Genomic DNA, 21,788 nt, shown 5'->3' with positions numbered 1-21,788 from the left:
AATGTTCATTATATCTTTAAATACTGGTAATTGTTAAGTGGTACTTAAGAACACAGAGGGTATCTGTAAAGCAATATGTGAGCAAGAAAAGGTGTGATAATGTATTGAGTTAGAGTCCAATCCAACTGCTTTCAGAGCTACATCTTAAGACTAGGGAGAAGAGAGTAACTTTTACGGCTTGATATGAATAAATTGACTTATCCTAGTTATTTGTTAAAAACCTGTACTGGCAAAATGCCAGCTATCTTCATGCACAGAGTTAAAGATCAAGCATTTTTTTTAAATAGTGTCAAATGCCATACATTTAAAGCAGGAATTCTAATAAAATGTCTCCTTTTGTAATTTTATACAAATGGATTAAGTATCATCAAGAGTGGATACAGTGTTCTTTTTGTGTATTGATTTTTACGAAATACTTTCTCAGATGTGTCAGACATGCCTAGATTTTTGAATAAGGGAGGTTTCTTTTTTTTTTTTGTATCTTGGCTCTGTTCTTATAAAGCAATGTTTTGGCAAAGTCGGCAAGTTCCTTAAATGAAGATTATTTTCCCCCCTCCTGGGTATCAGGGGACCATTTTAATTCACTCACCAGCTAAACTCTCAAAGGTACTGGTGTATATGGCAACATAGGAGCCAATATCCTAGCTATCAGTTTTCATACAGCCTAGCTGGACCTTTACATTACGGCTGCCCCACATTTATTGTTCTTTCATTGCATCTGTCAGCATTTCCTGACAGCACATTATGGAGCACATGGCTACAAAGTCAGTATCAATCAGTCCACGATCATGCAGATATAAGTAGCAGACTACTGATAATGGGCCTTAAATCAGATCATCATGGTTTAAGCATAAGATTCTTAAAAGGCAGCTATCTCAGGGGAACTTCTACTTGCCTGCACCTGTTATAAACCTTGCAAGACAGTTTCTACTACCTACCACCTTCAACTTCTCTGAAGAAAAAAGAAGGATCTATTAAACACACATACACATATGCTGTAACACATTTCACCATGTACAATGAAGCATGAAAGCAAAGGTGGCAATTAATATAACTTTTTGCTCTATTCCTTCAAAAAATGTGCAGAAGCAATATATATCTCTCCTAACACTAATGAACCCAGACTACCAAGCCCCACATACACCTCACATGGATAACAGCAGTTTTGTTGTGCTTTGGAAATGTCTTACTTCAAAAGCATTTCAACTTGATGTGGCCATTTAACAAGAAAAGTGAGAGAATGCATGGAGTTTAGAGGTATGCTACACCAAACTCAAGGCACCATGTTAAAAACAAAGGCATCTAATTTTTCCCAGACATAAATAATAAAACAAAACAGGAGTTGCATGCAAATTTAGTAACATAAAATTTAAGGTGATAAACAGAATGGAAGCTGGCTTCTTGTTTAGTATTCCTCAGTTATCACCATAATTGCTGCATGTCTGTCATCACTAGCAAAAGAAAAAAGTGTCTTTCTCAGCTGCTCCCCTGCTTGTTTTGTTCGCTGTATTCTTGTAAAGTGGGAGAAAATAAGTGTCATTTAATGAATAGTGCTATTCTTTGTCTGACAGCTTCATATCTGTTAGGTGTAGGAGGCCTACTACTTTCTTTTTCTGATAATGTTTTTGACAGTGTGCTAAATTCCTCCCCCAAAAGGCCGGCGTGTATATTCTGCTAAAAGGGGCTTCATCTCTCCTGAATGGGTGCCCTCTTTTAACCCCCTTCAGCTTCTGTTCTTACATTAATTGAGCTGATCAGATTGAGCATATGAATTTGTCTTTGATGTATTCGTATGTTTAGTTGACGTTGCTCTCTCTCTCATTGGCAGCGGACAGAGCTCTCAGACAAATAGGACTGTTGCCATGGTAACAGGCAATAGCTAGGGATCTCTTGAAAAATATTTTTATTTCAAAATTCAAACTGGAAAATTCTCACTGGATATGGTTCTCAGTTCTAAACGTGTCATATCTAATGATGAATGCAATTAGGAATCCCACCAGTGTTTTAAATAATAAATTAGCCTAATTTTCTAGGCCTGGCATGATGACATACAAATACTAAAAAGGCGTCTTCTTTTTTAAAATCCATGACAAAGGACTTATTAATGACTTTTGTTCTTAGGATTTCAAATTAAAACGGATGGTAGGCTAATGATAACGCTTTCTATCTGCTGAAAATCAGAGGCCTAGAGGTAAACTTATTATTTTTTTTAAGAAACCACTTCAAGCTGCTGTAATATTTGGTTATTTCATTTTTTAAAAAGCGGGTGTAGAAATCCTTCTATAAATGTTGACTGCTATAGCAGTTGGTAAATCTCAGTGGATAAAAAATGCCCATAGCCATTTTTAATTACTGAGCATGAGAAAAAGGGATGGATGGTGAGCCTAAGTTTTATAGTCCACTATCATCTTACAATAGCTTTCAAATTCTTAGTATGTTAGTCGAAATACAAGGAAAAAATAAAAATAAGTACTTCATTATATGACATAAATTGTAGTTATTTTTAAAACTTAATTTATTCATGACTATACAATTCCAGTTATATTAATTATTATTTCCCCCAGTCATACCATGTGGGGCTTAGAGAACAATGAAAATTACTGTACAGTTTGATAGCTTCAAGGATCTGCCATAATGTGTAATCGCATTACAAAGAGGGCTACTAGAAACAAACCAAATATTTCTATTCCTTAAACTTTGTTTTTAGCATTGTTCAGCTCTTTGTATCTGTTGTTCACGGTGTTATGTGTCAGAATGCGGAACTTAACTTTTTGATATTAACTGGCAAGGGTGCTACTTCCTTTAATTTTGAGTTAAGCCAGTCACAATAATAAAATCAAGCAAATCCATGTGTATTTTGGGTTTGTTTGAAGGAAATGGATCTTACTCAAATTTTAGAATGTCAGCATACAAAATAATGAACGAGGTTAAATTAAATCCAAATGGTAATGAGTGTCTGTAGTACACGCCATCTCGTGTTATATATGGCTTTTACATTTATATATTTTTAAAAAGTTTGTGTTTAAAGCAAAAAGATAGAAAAAAAGTTAAACCTAAGACATTAGTAGTTATGAATTTCTATACTTTTACTATTACTTTAAATAAAAATTTTATTACTATGGCCTAAATAAAATATGAGTATTAAAAGTTTTATTCTATATTATACTACTAAACCACCTGAAATATTACTTTTTTCCTCAAAAACTGAAGTATAATATTTTCTATAATACCAAAAAAAAACACCTTATATGAAACACTGCAGGGGACTAGCAAAGAACATCTTAGCTTCTACTGGTAAGTGAACATGTCTCCCTTTAACTATATTTCCAATCTATTTCATCAAAAATCCACAGTGAAGACAGTAAATCCAAATCTACTTCAGAGTTCACATTGATGGCTGTGGCCTCCTAAAGCTCTCTGGAAGGGGAGGACATACCTAGGAGGTCCAGGCAGGAACCTCACCCCATCTGGCTGTCCTGAGAGTCATATATTAATAGAAACAGTCCACTCTGAATCAGGAGGATGTATCTTCCTCAGTCAGGCTTTAGTTGTTCATCTGAGTTGGGGCAGTATGCTTTTGCATCCTTTCAGAGTGATTAAATGCAATTTTAAAAAGTTTATTTTATTGTTTTTTTAATTACAAAGGTAATTCATACTTACGCACAAAAACCAAAAAATATTGAAAGTGTCCCTTTATCTCCAAAGCTAACCACCCTGTATTAAAAGAACCACCAGCAATTGGTTATACATCCTTTCAGACCTCTAATCAAAACCATTTTTGAAAGTACAGGATTTCATTTACCTTCCACTTTATGACTCTTGATGACAAGTGATATGAGAAAGAGGGAAAGGAAAGCAGGAGTGTCTTTGTTTCTTTTTCCTGTGCCTAAACTAGATAGTAAGATATGAGAAAGAACACTCACGTTTCACTTCTCACTTATCAATAGTCACAACCCTCAAGTGGGAAGGGAGTGTGAATCCAGGTGGTTTCTTTCCCACCACTGTAAAAATCATCTAAGTGCCTAGAAGTCACAACCCTCAATATATTCCTGGTCTTCCAAGGTCTGAGCCATTTCCCTGATGGAAATAACTATCCATAAGTGATGTTACATACGACTCACCAGAGTACCATATTACCATGCTGAGTTGGAAAAAGAAAGCCCTGCCTTTCAGTGTTTAAAATATTTTGAAAATACAAAGCATGAAGATGCCAGTTTCTTTTCTTGCTCAGCACTGCACAGATCTACTCCAAACACAGAGAGTCTCATTGACTTTGGCGCTGAAGGCTTAAATCAGCTCCATAAGTGTCCAGCAAGCCAAAATGAAAGCTAAACACACATTGTTACTGAAGCCTATGCTGCATTGCACAACTCCAGGGCTATAACTTAAAGACAATTTACCTCAGAAAATATAAGGCAGCACAGGGCAGTGGCAAGAGACTTATATTTGGAATCAGAATGACAGGGTCAGACATTTCTCACTAGCACCCAGACCTTAAGTGACCTCCCTGAGTCATAACGTCTTAATCTATAAAACAGGGATCATAATATCAGCCCTCCTCCTACGGTTATTGTGCAGTGAAAATGAGATAAATACGAATGTGCTTTAAAATATATACAGATTGCATTTAAACCTTATATTGTCTATATTTTTTAAATGAAAATCAAACCTATTGATTTTATAAATTACATTTTCCATAAAAATCTTCAAATTTATATGAATCAAGTGTGGATAACTAATTTAATCTTACAATGCCTCATGTTAAAATATGAAACATTAATTTTTAAAAACATTACTTTTTTATAAAAATGGTTTGCTTTTTATAAAATATTTAACTTAAAAAAACAAATGCCCAATTCTTATATACCATTTTTTTCTGCAATGGAATATGCTTTTAAATTCGTTAATTTAGAAAGTAAAAAGATTAGAGAGAGAATTAGTCAAAGGCAAAAATTAAAGTTCTATAATTCAAAAAGTTAAAATTAATAAAACAATTTAAAAGCAATATAGAATAGTTTATTTCAGTGTAAAATGTCTAGTTTGCACATTTCTGAAAATTTAAATATAGACTCATTAGTAGTTAGTCTATTATAGATTATATATAAGCATTTATAGGTATATGTATGCACATTATATGATAGATATAAAATTAGGCAAGATGGCTATAAATACACAAAACCATTCTTCAATTGTAGTGGATTATTTTCTGAAATTTTATTAGTAAACTGATTATAAGAAATTGAAATACATTTTCTCATACAAATAATATTAATACGATGAAGTAGGATAAGGCTACTTTAGAAAAAAGCCATCTGACTCGTAATTTACTGTAGAAATTAGTAGCCATATATGGAAAATAATTTCCTGTAGAAAATGCACATCTGTCCTTGCTAAAGCCAGACTGGTTCCACCAATTATTGGAGACTAGGAAAGGGGAGGTGGTACAATGGTCTGAGCTCTGAGAGCACAGAGAACAGATGCAAATTTATTTCCTTTTACAGGAAAGAAACAGACTCAACAGATCAGGAAGAGTAAAGGCTAATACTAAATTTGCTATTTTCTGCTACATAGTAAAAGGTCAATAATTATTAGCCAACATAACGTTACATAGAAGAACTAAGCAGGCTGGGATCTGCAGGAAGTTGGAAGACGTTGAGGAAGTAGGACAGGACCAGGAACGTTGGCATTGTGGCAGCAGCAACAGATAGGAAAAGAGGAGAGCCTGAAGACGGATTTTTTTCTTCATAATACTACCCCTCCTTGTCCCCACAAAGCTTGTCCTGGGTCAGCCCTAAACTAACACCAGGGCAAAGTGAGAAGCACCATGAGAAACCAGTGGGTAAGGAAGATATATTTCTGTAGATGATAGCACCAGGCTTGATATTGATGAGAGATAAAGGGAAAGGAAATAAGTCCAAGTGTGGTGACTGACAAGGATAGGGATGTCTGAAGCCAGGGGCTGGCTGTAAACATTTGTGTTTGAAGTGACAAGTGACTCAAAGGAGACAAATAGTGTCCCTTGATCACTCCCTCTCTCCCTGAGAGCCTCACTTGGCTCTCAGAACACCATATTCTGCTAGTTTTTCTCCTACTCCAGTGACCATTCTCAGTCTCCTAACTGAATCCTTCTCCTTCCAACTTCTAAATGTTGGAGTGCCCTAGGCCCCCAGATCTCAATCCAAGATGATTTTAGTCAGGTCCATCATGGCTTATAAATACCATCTGTATGCTGATTACAGCCCACTAATTCCAACCTCAATCTCTCCTGAGTCCCATATTACTATGTCCATCTTCTACTCTTCCTAGATGTCTTAAAGCCCTATCAAATGTAGTATCTCCAAAAGAGAATTCTTGATTTTTCCCCAAAACTTGATTCTCTCCCAGGTTTCCTCATCTCAATAATCATACGCTCATTCATATAGTTGCTCAGGCCAACAGCCTGGGAGACATCCTTGATTTGTTTCTTTCATATCTCACAATCTATCAGCAATCTTTTGAGTTCTATTTTTCATATTGTTTAACTCAGGATCTTCAAAATAGATGCCAAAGTCCAATTACTTTTTACTATCTCCATCAACCTAATTTCAACTTTTCTATTTCCACTCTTTCTACCTTTAGAGTCTATGCTTCTTATAGCAGTCAGACAGTATTTTTAAAGTATAAGTCAGATTGCATTCCTTCAACTCCAACACCTTCCAAAGACTTGCTATCATACAAAATCAGCCTACCATTCAATCTAGTCTCTGGTTACCTCTCTGACCTCCTCTCCTTTCTCTCTCCCCCCTACTCATTTAGCTCCAGTCCTAAGGGTCTTCTTGTTCTTCCTGGACTATGTGAAGCTTGTTTCTGTCTCTGAACAGAATAGCATATGCTGTTCCCTATGCATGATGTGCTTGTCCCCAGAAATTTCCATGGCTTGATCCCTTGGATCACACAAATATTTTCTTACAGATGTCTTCCCTGGTTTTCCCACTTTCAAAAGCACCTACCCTGTATCTGTATGGGCTTTACTTCATAGCTTTTATTACTACCTGACATTATGTTACTTTTTATGGATACATAATGTTTGTACATATTTATGGGGTACATGTGATATTTTGTTACATGCACAGAATATGTAATGATCAAGTTAGGATGTTTAGGGTATCCATTACCTCTTGTATTTATCATTGCTATGTGTTAGGAACATTTCAAGCCCTCTCTTCTAGCTATTTTGAAACATATGATACATTGTTATTAACTATTGTCACCCTACTCTACCTTCGAACACTAGAACTTAAATACTCTAAGTGTATGTTTGTACCCACTGACCAACCTCTCTTCATCCACCCCCCTCACCACCACCCCACACCCCTGCACTTCCCACACCCTTCCCAGCTTCTGGTATGTTATTCTACTCTACGCCTCCTTGACATCAACATCATGTTACATATTTATTCACTGGTTTATTGTCTGCTCTCCATAGAATGTAAACTTCATGAAAGTAAGGATTTTATCCAACTTGCTGTCTATCTACCCCTCTACAGCCTAAAATGGTTGTGATCCAAACTAGGTACTCAGTGTATGTATGTTAATTGCTCATTCAGACACTCCAAATCTTTCATGATTTACAATAGAAAAATATTGGTTACTCATATTGACACACATAAATCATGTTTTACAAAAGAAAAATGTTATGTTACATGGACTTTAATCCTTCTTTCAGAATATACTTTGCACAATTTTTTTGGAATAATTTTCTCAACCAGCCTGATTCTTCAAAAGCAGTTAAGACTTTTAAAAGTAAGTACTTTCTGGAATTATGCTACAGGAGAAGGGAAAATGAAAAGGCTGACAAATTCTTTACTCTTATATTTTTAAAATGTGTTCTGAGATTTAAGAAGTAGTTATGTAACTTTTCCTAGTGAGATTTTGTTAAATATTTTACTATTTGACAGTTTGTGTCACAGTTTTTCACTCTGTATCTGGAGTTATGAATCAAACTATAAATGGCCTACTACTATGATCTAAAGTAAAAATGCCAAGGGTAAGGAGTTCATTTGTTTTAATGGGTTAAATACCCCAAGGTCATTGGCTACCTTTTGCACAAATACTAAAGCCCTTTGAGAGCTACAAAATTGAGTATTTGATTTTATTTACTTGTCATGTACACAAAGTGAGTAGCTAACAATAAAATTATCTTTAAATATATAAATACCACTACTAAAATAACTGATATCTATAAAGTGATTACTTTGGGCCAGCTATTATTTGAAGTTTTTTATTTGATAAACCATCTAATCCTTGAAACAACCTTACAAAGTAACTCCATTTTACATATAAGAAAAGCAAGGCACTGAAAGGTAGGCTGTTCAAAATCACACAGCTAGAAGATGGTAGAGCTGAGATATGAGTCTAAGCAAAGCATGTAAACTTAACCACTATGAAATTATCTCATTTGCAGCTTGTTCCATGATTCTGCTAGCAAAATGTACATTAGTTAGTAAAACACAGTTTTCATATGCAACAGATTATCATTGATGGGAAGTTTTTCCTCATACTGTACATTGAGGGCAGCAAATCACCCTTTTGTTCTGAAAATGTTGGTCATGGTAAACAGTTTATTAACACATTGCACATCTTCTAGTTTTCTTCCATTCTTTAAAGGTACATTGGTTAAAATCATATTTAACAGAAAATACATTTTAATTAGTGATACTGAAGGTATAGAATTCCTAGAAGAGCAAGACTTTATCATAGAAAATTAAATTACAAATTATTGTGACATAAAATTTTATTTTAAATGTATTCCTTACTCTGAATTCCAAACAAAAGGCATCATACTTTATAAATATTATCTTAAATTGGTTTTTACACAACTTTAATACATTAAAGGCCACACAAAAATTTCAAGAGGCAAGTTAATGATGAATCATGTGTTTTTAGGGTCCTTAAAACTAAATGTTTGTTAGCATTTTATCTGATAGCCAACAACTTTTTGAGGTCATTCTCATTGTAAAGTAGAAACCAAAGAAATTAAAAAATTATTTGGACTTTAAAACTCTTTTTAGCACAGAATAATACAGATGTACTAAGCCACATTAGGCATTGATTTCTTATCCATATACTTTTTAGCAGCTTAAATTTCTGTGCCATGGATATGTTTGTCTTTTTAGGTAAATACCCTAAAAATCAGGGTTTTTTAGGTAAATAACCTAAAAAGACAAATAAATAATAGTTTGCAATAGGGCAAAGGGTCCCCAGACTAAATCAAGGTTACTCATACGTAATCTACCTGCCAAACAGGGCCAACATCCGTTAAACATATAAGCTAATACTTTTTAAAATCACTATAAACATCCTATATGTTAGATTGTTCAACACTCTGCATTCTACAGGCATGCCTTGCACTCCAGCTGTAGCAGTAAAATTACTGAAACTGTAATTCTCTTAATATTTAAATAATATATTAAAATTTAATTTTCAGCACCTGGAAGAATCTGTTTGTGTGCCAGCAAATGAGGTAGCTGGGCCTGGAGCTCCTATACATATGGGACTCAAAAACAACCTATCACAAATAATTACTAAGCTAGAGCAGCTGTAGTCACCACTGTAATAATTTAAAAATCAGGTCAAAGTTGCTAGAATTCTTTTCCATTTTCAAGATACCTTGCACATAAATTCTGTGATGCTTATCCTTTTCTATTTTCCATATTTTATAAATTATTCATTTTTATTGATAATCATAGATTGAGGTGGAAAGGACAGCAAGGGCATTCTGTGAACTTTTTTTTTTTTAAGTTGGTGATGTTAAAAGAAATTAAGCTCCTGATTTCTCGGGTTTTTTAAATGGCTTACGTGAATGTGCCAATGCAAAGGCATATGTATTTGTTACATCTGTTTATGGTAAGGATTACATACTCTGTGAATAAACAAAACTAAGGCCTATTTACTGCTCGATGGATATGGCTTTCGAACACACGTTGTGTGCGTATAATATATGAGTCTAAATAGAGATACACTCACACACATCATTAACAAAATACTCTTTAATGTATCCTCTATGTATTTTTATTTTGTCAAATCATGATGCCATCTGGTTCATGTACAAAAGAAAAATACAAAAATTATAAGTTTTTCATTTATTAAATTTGAACAAATTACTGAGGGATGAGGCTAGTGAAGATTCAAAAACATTTTGTATATTTTCACATCTATGAAAATAAAACATTTTGAAAGGATGTCTGATACAGAGACAATTCCTAAGTTCACAACCCTATCTGGAACTGGTTACGTGTTATGTCTCTCCAATCTCTCAGCATTCCTTATCTACTTACTGAGAAACAAAAATTCAAGAGAGCAACGGACATTTGGGATTTTTTTTTTCATCACTTTAGTGAGATTTACATTGCTTTTCCCAAAAGCTCCAGACCAAAAAAAAAAAAAAATTAATTTGAAAAGTGTATTCAGTAAAAGAATGGCAATGGCAAGACACTCCGTTTAAATAGAAACTTTAATTGCTTTGAGTTAATTTTAGATTTCCAATCCGATTCTTGTATATGAAAAAACATCTAAATATCTGTTTTTAGAAAGTGTCTAATGGCATCCTACACCTGATATTTAGAAAGAAAATAAGATATTTTGTTGGAGGGAAAGATGGAGATTAGGGGATAGGGAAAAAAATGTACCAAGAATTTATACCCTATTACCTTCAATCATTTTGATGCAAGTCATTCATACCACCACCATGCTAACAAGACATCCAATTTACTAAACAATGAATACTGAAAATACATTTAAAAGGTACAAATGACTGTCCAAAGAATGACACTGAAAAATATTAAGTAACAGCTCTACCTCAAGATAAGCCTCACCATTAAAGAGTTTTAATGAAGAGAGCCTTCAAAGGCTAAATCAGGAGGCATTGATTAGATTGCCTCCAACTTTGTGTTTTGACACCTTCGTCTTTCGTGGCATTATATTGTCTCTGTGCATCTTACAAAGGAAGCATTTTACTAGGCCCACACAAGAACAGGAGACAGCAATGCTTATAAAAGAGACTGTCAAGGGTGTGAGCCAAAATGGGTCTCATTTGGATTTCAAGTGAAGAAAACTCCTAATGCATTTCATTACAATGTATGCGAACCTCTGAAAAGAAGGATGGATTGGGATTCTCATCCCTATTAATTTATTGAAATGGATTCAGTTTTTTCTTGTATATCAAGAGAGACCATGTGTTTTAAGCAAGGTAACAATATTATAGTTCCAATAACCAAATATGCTATGATTCCGTATGCCCTTCTGTGAGATAAAGAGGATGCAATTTTCTTGATAATTGGGATTTGAGGTTAAAAATAAATCCTACAATAGCATGGCAACAAATAAATATTCTTTGTTACTACCAGTTTTGAAGATATGATCAAGCTGCTACACAACAGAGGAATTGATTCAGTCTTTGTTACCACAGCAGATTTTTTTACCATTTTAAATCCTGTTTTCCCCTTACTACAGTCATTCATATATTGACTTTTTATTTCATTGAGAAATTATGTGCATGATGTAATCAGGATAACAGCAATGAAAGTCAAATTTTTTAAAAGATAATGAAAAGAAAATGAGACAAGGTCACAGCATTTTAAGCACCATATTATAGTCTACCTATATACCTTTATTCATAAGAATCTTCTAGTAAAAGGCATCTATTAGGTAATTCATCATTTAAAAAGGGTACCTATTAGGTAATTTCTGGTTTAAAAAGAAAGCACTTATATTTGGCCGATTCTCCAAATTCATTAAAATGATACCTGCCACTAAAAAAAATTCTGAACCCTAACTACAGAGAAATGCCATGATCTAATGCTCTTAGACATCCCAAATAATTTCATAAATCCACAGGATTACAAATATAAGACATATGCTCTCATTGCTCTTTAACACCATTAACATTTAGAGATGATTGATTATGTTATACCAAAACATTCAGTGAATTCAAAGCTGATCTATTTTTTATGTAAATCATACAACCTGCTAGTCAAATTAAAGGTTAAATATACATAAAGTCTTAGAATAAAATACAGATAATCTTTCACATAGAACATGGACCTATGGTATACTCAAATGTAATAGGACCATGGATTCATACATTGCCTACTAATTAAATCCAGAAAAACAGCAGGAGTATGCCCTCCTTATGTTATTATACATTTAATTCCAAGTGGGAATAATATAGCCACAGCTAAGTAGAATTTAAAATTATGGCTAGAAAACACAATTGAAAATAAATGTACATTTGCAAACTTGAAAAGAACTCTCTATAAAGAAATTCATATTCATCATTTAAATTTTCCCATGGATGTGACTATAAAATAGATGCAGAAATAATACACATAAATCAAATATTCAGCATGTGCACATACATGTTGATGTATGTATCAACACATACATTCTTTAAGCAATAGAAAATATATAAAAATTCTAACAGCAAATCTCAATTAACTTTAGTATATGATTACTTTTATAAGAAAGTTTATACAGTTCCCTGTAATACATACAATAGAGGAATTTTTGATGAATTGTAATTAAATTAGAATGATGCATGCTTCTTATTTTTATCTTGACAGTTCTTGCATTCTCAAGCAGAGAATTACATACAAATATACAGCAGGTTACTTGTTGAATAATGTATTTCAAGTACTTAAAATTACGGAGGGAGTTGCTGAAGATCTACACGTGAATACATATTTTGGCCCTAATTTTCATTACTGCATTTCTTCAACTGAAGGTATTTTATAATATACTTACAAAGCAGTTAATATCAGAGTTTTTTTTCAGAACATAACAAAGGTAATAATACTACCTTTATGATATAAACTTTATGACATTATGAATAAAACTGACAAGTATAAAATTTGATCCATAAAATAAGTGATATACTTATATTAATTCACCTTTTTAAAGATATTATGTGTTGCTCCATTTTTTTGACAAGGCTTCCATTCATACTGGAGACATGTTGAAAAACACTATATTTTCTCTCAATAAGGAAAATCACTTTACCCACTATCATGCTTGTTCTGTCTCAATAAAAAATCAATCATCAAATGCTTGCTTCCAAGTTTTACTTGTTAAACTGCCAATTTATGCATACAGTTTGGCTCAGCAGAAATTCACTCAGCAGCATTTCTTTCATTATTATAATTTTGTACATCTCATAAAATGCTTTAAACTTAGGAGGTAGGGGGAGTTACGAAAGTTTATAAGTGCTTCTACGAAGCATTTAATGTGATAGCTAAAGTATAGTGGTAAGATGTAGTTCCAAACCATCATTTTTAAAGAAAAAGAAAAACTATATCGTTTCTGTGGTTTTTCAAAGTAATAAAGGCCTGATTGATCTCACTGACTAAGGCAATTGAATCGGTTGTCTAAATGGTAGTAACATCAATGTCAGATATGTGGTTATCTTTTCATCTTGGCCCATTCTTGAATGTAAAAATCAGATGTTTGAAGGACATTTCACTGACCTGTTATGGCCTCTGTAACTCTCAGACACAATACTGGTATTCCTTATATAAGTGCCACATTTTGGATAAAACCCGCTTCATCAATGATGCCTTTGCGACATCTGGCGGTCCTTAGGATATAAAAATTACTTTTTGTTTTTCCAAATCTATCGGTACTTGAAATTCCAGTCCAAAAGGCTTTGATACCCCCTAGCGGGGGCACAAAAGCACTCTGGCCTGTAAACTAGGATGTGGACTACCATGAATCCATATGGTGCAAAAGGTCACAAATCTTGAGATGTGGTGACATCATGACAATAAGACACTTTCTAGACAGAAGCTGACCCATTTTGAATATAAAAAGGACCCTGATCACATGTTCCCACACATTTAAAACTATAGAGAAAAAAGAATTATGCTAAGTGGTCTATGCAGAAGCTGAACACTGGTGTTTGAGGGTACCTATAGTTCTCACACTTAAGGAATACTACATGGGGATTTACAGCAAGATTGCTTTAAATGATCTAAGAGCTCTGATTTTTTATGTTATAAGTTGATGCTCAGCAAATGTTAATAAGGGGTGAGAGGTGGCTGAATGGCAGGGTGCATGTTTCTATGTACTCTTCAGTTCCTTTTTAAATTATTAATCCAGCCATACTGAAGCTTGTTCTACATGCTTCCACCTTTATTTACATTTCCAGGAAAGCATAGAACATGAATACTACTTTATGAAGAAAAAAAAAAAAACTGTCCTTTAGATTTTATTCTTATTCTATAGGCAATTCAGTATGAGGAAGGGGAAATAAAAACTCATTTCTATCTCTTCATCACCGTCTCTACAGGTATATTTGTTATCCACAATGAGAAATCGTGACTTTGCTGATTTTTTTGTTCAGTCCAAGAAAATTACATGTGCTATACAGTTATCTCTCATCTATTCCAAGTCCCGGTAAAGTGGCACACTTGACAACAATAAAATCAAATTCAAATGTACTGTGTTGGTTCCCTGTTTTCAACCTTCTTTTCAAAGATTTGCCTGAAAACCTATATTATTTTGGGTATAAACTAATACTTTCAAGAGGGTTTTTGGAGTAAAGAACTCATGTTTTTGGCTGGGTGCGGTGGCTCATGCCTGTAATCCCAACACTTTGGGAGGCTGAGGTGGGCAGATCATGAGGTCAAGAGATCAAGACCATCCTGGCCAACAAGGTGAAACCCCGTCTCTACTAAGAATACAAAAATTAGCTGGGCGTGGTGGTGCGGGCCTGTAGTCCCAGCTACTCAGGAGGCTGAGGCAGGAGAATTGCTTGAACCTGGGAGGCAGGGGTTGCAGTGAGCCAAGACTGCACCACTGCACTTCAGCCTGGTGACAGAGCTAGACTCTGTCTCAAAAAAAAAAAAAAAAAAAAAAAAACTCATGTTTTCTAAATCTTACTTTTATAATCAATATTTAATATGTATGTCATCTCTGATTTTTTTCAAGTCATCAATAGTTTATAGGCAGTCATTGTAATAGATAATAGAGTCACCTCTTCTGACACAGTAACAAAATTTGTTGTATTAAGCATATATTACTGCATTGCATTTAAAGGTATTTTTATGTTTCATAATTGAATCAATTTATTATCATATATAAAGAACATAAAAATTAATCTTGCAGAAATGGTTACTAATTTATGTGTAATTATAAAAATGTTATGTATGTTAGAAAGTTCTTAGGTGTCTTCCATTAGTTACATACTGCTCTTATGGTGGCAATAAATTCCTTTGATAGTATTTATAGGCTAAAATTGTAAATATAGATCTTTTAAAATGATTCCATTTTCTCACCTTTAACAATACAGGATCTTATAGAACAATAAAGTGAATAGAGATTGATATTGCATTCTCTTGTCACTGTTTAAAAGGAGATTGATTAAATGAGAACATAGCGTGATATAAAAAAATCAGCATGTACTACTTTTAAAAAGAAATAACAGGAATAAAGTCATATGATCAATTTTTACTATATTATTTACTAATATTTTGAACTACAATAGATCGATAATAAAATACCCATTATAATAAGATATACTGAGGAAAATAATGGCATTTAGTCAAATACCATTCTCCTTTGCTTGAAATGCACTTTGTATAATAAATGTTACAATGAGAGCTAGAAAAAAAACTGCAGATGTTCCTTTGCAATAATTACAAGACTTAAATCTTTTCAAATGTTAAAGGAATAATTTTGATGAAGAATAATAACAAATATAAGTCCTCCTATTTAAAATTAGTTATTAAACTAAAAGTATGTTTCAAATATGACTACACATGTAGATATAAAGAAATAAAGTCACATTTCTAAAGTAAATTTTATTGTTTTGTTAGGTGTGTCTTTTAGAAACAGATTTCTAGGTGGTTATGGGGAAATACTATGCAACTTCCTGAGACCACACCAAGAATTGTCAAAATATATCCTATCCTCAACTCTAAACCCAAAGAAATGGAAATTTTGCCACATTACCTCAGTATTTATTAAAGTTATTTTGTTTTCTGAAGGTCATGTTGGGAGCAGCAAAAAGAAGAACAGACATAGAAGGTTTTTTTAAATTGAGAAAATAAGATAGAAACAAACTAAAGATAAAAGATATAAGATATGGAAAGCACTGAAAGCGATCCAACATAAGCATAATTGGTGTCCCTAAAGAAAAGAACTGAGCTAATGAAATGGGAAAAATATCCAAAGATATAATTTAAGAAAACTTTCCAGAAAAAATGTGAGACTTGAATATACAGATTGAAAGGACATAGCATTTCCTTGGGAAAATTAACACAGAATGATAAAAGCAAAACATATGCTGGTGAGATAACTGATCTTCAAAGTAGAAATAATTCTTTGGCCTTTCTGGTAAAAATATCAAGTTGTATATGTATATGAATGTAGTATATTTTGAAATGTAGAGTTCTGGTTTGGGAGAAAATGGAGTAAGTCTACTGTAGTTGATTTCTCACATTGATAGAACTAAGAAAACAAGACAAAATAAAAAACAAAACAAAATTACTTAAGGACTGTGAAAAGTAAATAATATGCAAATTAGGAAGGGAAATCAAGACGTGAATAAAGACTCACCTGGTGGCAGTGAGTTCCTTAATTTTTTCCCTCCCCCCCTTTTTTTTTTGCCCTACAGTATGTTGAATCAGAAACTCTATAGCAGGTATAATATCTTACATAAAATAAGCCAGCACACAAAGACAAATATCCTATGTTCTCACTTATATGTGGGAGCTAAAAAATTTGATCACACAGAGGTAAAGAGTAGAAAGATAGATAACAGATACTGGGTGAGTTCTGCAGACAGAGTAAGATGAGGAGACCCTGTTTAAAGGGTACAAACATATAGTAAGATGGAATAAATTTAATGTTTGATAGCAAAGTAGGGTGACTATACTTAACAAAAATGTAGTGCATTTGGGTGATGGACACCCTCAGTATCCTGATTTGATCACCATGCATCTATATATGTAACAAAATTTCTCCTACCCAATAAAGCACAATGTGGTAGTACTAAAAGGTGAAATGGACATAGAATAATGAAAGACACAAAACCAGCAAGGAATAGAAGAGGTGAAAAATATTAACCAACATGACCTAACTCATATTTATAGAACAGGTCTCCCAGTGATAGCAGAAAACATTCATTTCAAGTGCACATATAACATAGACCATATTCTGGGCCGTATAACAAAATGTAACATATTTAGTTGAGCTGAAATCATACAAAATATGTAACCTGATCAAAACAGAATTGAAGTAGAAATCAATAACAAGGATATCTGGAAAATTGTCACAATGTACTCAAATATTAAAAATGTAAATAACCCATGGCTCACAAAGGAAGTCTCAAGGGCAGTTAAAAATATTTTTAGTTAAATAAAAATGAAAAACAACATATCAAAATTTGTGAGATGCCATTAAAGCAGTGCAGGGAAATTTATAACATTAAATGCTTGAAGTTGAAAAGAGAAAAGATCTCAAACCAATCATCTAAGATTATAATATAAGAAATTAGAAAAAAGCACAGCAAAATAAATAATGAAAAGAATAGAAACCAATAAAACTAAAAACAAAAAAAAAAGAGAAAAATCAATGAAATCAAAAGTCAGTTCTTTAAAAGCGTTGCTTAAATTGATCAACCTTTTCAGACTTTCTTCCCTTCCCCTCAAAAGAGAGAGAGAAGACACAACTTACTACTATCAGAAATGAAATGAGGGGCCAAGCACTGTAGGTCACACCTGTAATCCCAGCACTTTGGGAGGCTGAGGCAGACAAATCACCTGAGCTCAGGAGTTCAAGAACACCCTGGCCAACATTGTGAAACCCCATCTCTACTAGAAATACAAAAATAATTAGCCAGACGTGGTGGTGGGCTCCTGTAATCCTAGCTACTCAGGATGGTGAGGCAGGAGAATCGCTGGAACCTGGGAGGCAGAAGTTGCAGTCCAAGATCATGCCACTGCATTCCAGTCTGGGCAAAAGAGTGAGACTCTGTCTCAAAAAAAAAAAAAAGAGAGAGAGAGATAGAGAGAAAGAAAGAAGAAGAGAAGAAAGGAAGGAAGGAAGGAAAGAGAAAGAAAGAAAAGAAAGGAAAGAAAGAAAACAAGGAAAAGGAGGGATATCACTATAGACTCTAGAAGCATTAAAGGGATAATAAAGGACTACTCCTTTTCATGAAGAACTCTGTGCACATCAATTTGACCATTAAGATGAAATGAACCAATTCCTTGAAACAACTCATTCAAGAAGTAATAGATAACAAGAATAGGTATATAGCTCTCAGAGAAAATTAATTCATAGTTTAAAATCTTCCAGAAAGAAAACTTTAGTCCCAAATGGTTTCACTGGTAAATTATTCGAAGCATCTAAGTAGAAATAATGCCATTTCTATGTAATCTCTTCCTGGAAATTAACGAAGAAACAATTTACTCTGCAAACCCTGCTTTGCCTGAGTATTAAAACCAGACGAAGACATTATAAGAAAGCTACATGCAGGTATCTTTCATGAACATCAACAGAAAAATCCTCAACAAAATATTAACAAACGAATCAAGTGGAGCTTATCCCAGGAATACAAGTATAGTTCAACTTTGAAAATCAATTAATATAACTCATTATATTAACAAGTGAAAAAAAGAAAAACTGCAAGATCCTATCAATTGATGCAGAAAAATAACTCGACCAAATTCAACATCAATTCATTAAAAACAATAAACACACACAGAAAATCAGAAACATGGCTGGGCATGGTGGCTCACACCTGTAATCCCAGCACTTTGGGAGGCTGAGGTGGGTGGACCTTAGGTGGGTGGATCACCTGAGGTCAGGAGTTCGAGACCAGCCTGGCCAACATGGTGAAACCCCATCTCTACTAAAAATACAAAAATTACCCAGGCACAGGGGTGTGTGCCTATAATCCCAGCTACTTGGGAGGCTGAGGCAAGAGAATCACTTGAACCTGGAGGCAGAGTTTCAGTGAGCCAAGATTATGCCACTGCACTCCAGCCTGGGCGACAGACTGAGACTCCATCTCAAAAAAAAAAAAAAAAAAAGAAAAGAAAATCAGAAATAGAAGGAATTTTCTTTCTTTTCTTTTCTTTCTTTTTTTTTTAAAAATTATACTTTAAGTTCTGGGATGCATGTGCAAAACATGCAGGTTTGTTACATAGGTATACACGTGCCATGGTGGTTTGCTACACCCATCAACACGTCATCTACATTAGGTATTTCTCCTAATGCTATCCCTCCCCTTGCCACCACCCCCGATAGGCCCTGGTGTGTGACATTTCCCTCGCTGTGCCCATATATTCTCATTGTTCAACTTCCATTTATGAGCGAGAAAATGCGGTGTTTGGTTTTCAGTTCCTGTGTTAGTTTGCTGAGAATGATGGTTTCCACCTTTATCCATGTCCCTGCAAAGACATTAACTCATTCCTTTTTATGGCTGCATAGAATTCCATGTTGTATATGTGCCACATTTTCTTTACCCAGTCTATCATTGGTGGGCATTTGGGTTGGTTCCAAGTCTTTGCTATTGTGAATAGTGCTGCAAGAAACATACGTGTGCATGTGTCTTTTTACATGATTAGAATGATTTATAATCCTTTGGGTATATACTCAGTAATGGGATTGCTGGGTCAAATGATATTTCTAGTTCTAGATCCTTGAGTAATTGCCACAATATCTTCCATATTGGTTGAACTAATTTACACTCCCACCAACAGTGTAAAAGCACTCCTGTTTCTCCACATCCTCTCCAGCATTTGTTGTTTCCTTTTTGAAAATTGCCATTCTAACTGGCATGAGATGGTATCTCATTGTGGTTTCGATTTGCATTTCTCTAATGACCAGTGATGATGAGCTTTTTTTCATATGTTTATTGGCTGCGTAAATGTCTTCTTTTGAAAAGCGTCTGTTCATATCCTTCACCCGCTTTTTGATGGGGTTGTTTCTTTTTATCTTGTTAATTTGTTTAAGATCCTTGTAGATTCTGGATATTAGCCCTTTGTCAGATGAATAGATTGGAAAAATTTTCTCCCATTTTGTAGGTTGTCTGCTCTCCCTGATGACAGTTTCTTTTGCTGTGCAGAAACTCTTTCGTTTAATTAGATCCCATTTGTCAATTGTGGCTTTTGTTGCAATTGTTTTTGGTGTTTTAGTCATGAAGTCTTTGCCCATGCCTATGTCCTGAAAGGTATTGCCTAGGTTTTCTTCTAGGGTTTTTCTCATTTTAGGTCTTGTGTTTAAACCTTTAATCCATCTTGAGTTAATTTTTGTATAAGGTTTAAGGAAGGGGTTCAGTATCGGTTTTTTGCATATAGCTAGCCAGTTTTCCCAACATCTTTATTAAATAGGGAATCCTTTCCCCATTGCTTGTTTTTGTCAGGTTTGTCAAAGATCAGATGGTTGTAGATGTGTGGTGTTATTTCTGAGGCCTCTGTTCTGTTCCATTTGTCTATATATCTGTTTTGGTACCAGGACCATGCTGTCTTGGTTACTGTAGCCTTGTAGTATAGTTTGAAGTCAGGTAATGTGATGCCTCCAGCTTTGTTCTTTTTGCTTAGGATTGTCTTGGCTATACAGGATCTTTTTTGGTCCTTACACTGATAAGCAACTTCAGCAAAGTCTCAGGATACAAAATCAATGTGCAAAAATCATAAGCATTCCTCTACACCAATAATAGACACACAGAGAGCCAAATCATGAGTGAACTTCCATTCACAATTGCTACAAAGAGAATAAAATACCTAGGAATACAACTTACAAGGGATTTGAAGGACTTCTTCAAGGAAAACTACAAACCACTGCTCAAGGAAATACGAGAGGACACAAACAAATGGAGAAACATTCCATGCTCATGGATAGGAAGAATCAATATCATGAAAATGGCCCTACTGCCCAAAGTAATTTATACATTCAATGCTGTTCCCATCAAGCTACCATTGACTTTCTTCACAGAATTAGAAGGAACTTTCTTAACCTGATAAAGTGCATCTACAAAAAAATTACGATTAATGATAATAGTTAATGGTGAAAGACCATAAACTATGCTTTTTAACATCAGGAATAAAAAAAGTTGTCTGCCTTCGCTACTCCTGTTCAACATGATACAGAAAGTCTCAGCCAGTGCAGTAAGACAAGTAGAAGATATAAAAGACATAAATAGTGTAAAGGAAAAACTGAAACATCTATTTGTAGATGATATGATTGCCTATGCAAAACATATCACATAGTTCAACAGAAGAAGTCCAAATAGTTATGCTAAACACTGGTTACCTTCCAATAAACAAATTTCCTATTGGTCCCAGAAGAAAAAAGGTAGAATAAAGATTTCACAACCGACTTTTAATTTTTTTAATTTTTTTATTTTTTTGAGACGAAGTCTCATTCTGTTGCTCAGGCTGAATTGCAGTGGTGCAATCTCGGCTCACTGCAACCTCTGACTCCCAGGTTCAAGTGATTCTCCTGCCTCAGCCTCCTGAGTAGCTAGGACTACAGGCATGGGCCACCATGCCCAGCTAATTTTTTGTATTTTTCGTAGAGACAGGGTTTCACCATGTTGGCCCGGTTGGTATTGAACTCCTGACCTCAAACAATTTGCCCACCTCAGCCTCCCAAACTGCTGGGATTACAGGTGTGAGTCACCACACCCGGCCACAAACTACTTTTTAAAGTCCAGCTTTATCATGGTAATGGAAAGTCACTCTCCATTTGGTGAGATCTTCAAATTCAGAAGAGCAACATGCTTTAATTTTGGCATGTAATTCTGTTTA

General features: G+C 34.3%; 1 protein-coding gene and 1 long non-coding RNA gene across 15 annotated transcripts in view; one reads left to right on the top strand and one right to left on the bottom strand.

Annotated features, from left to right (window-relative positions):
* The window catches only part of LOC104006367 (uncharacterized), a 215,923-nt gene extending 202,846 nt beyond the window's left edge, over nt 1-13,077 (top strand). The window contains exons 7-8 of the long non-coding RNA XR_010156856.1: nt 7,706-7,782; nt 12,600-13,077. This is a non-coding gene — a long non-coding RNA (uncharacterized LOC104006367). The remainder of the gene's footprint in view (nt 1-7,705; nt 7,783-12,599) is intronic.
* KIAA0825 overlaps nt 1-21,788 on the bottom strand; it is a 462,961-nt gene that overhangs the window by 161,366 nt on the left and 279,807 nt on the right. The gene's annotated exons all lie outside the window — the stretch shown is intronic.

Source organism: Pan troglodytes, chromosome 4 (genome assembly GCF_028858775.2).
Source record: "Pan troglodytes isolate AG18354 chromosome 4, NHGRI_mPanTro3-v2.0_pri, whole genome shotgun sequence".
NCBI classification, from domain to species: Eukaryota; Metazoa; Chordata; class Mammalia; order Primates; family Hominidae; genus Pan; species Pan troglodytes.
This window is presented reverse-complemented; position numbering and strand designations above follow the sequence as displayed.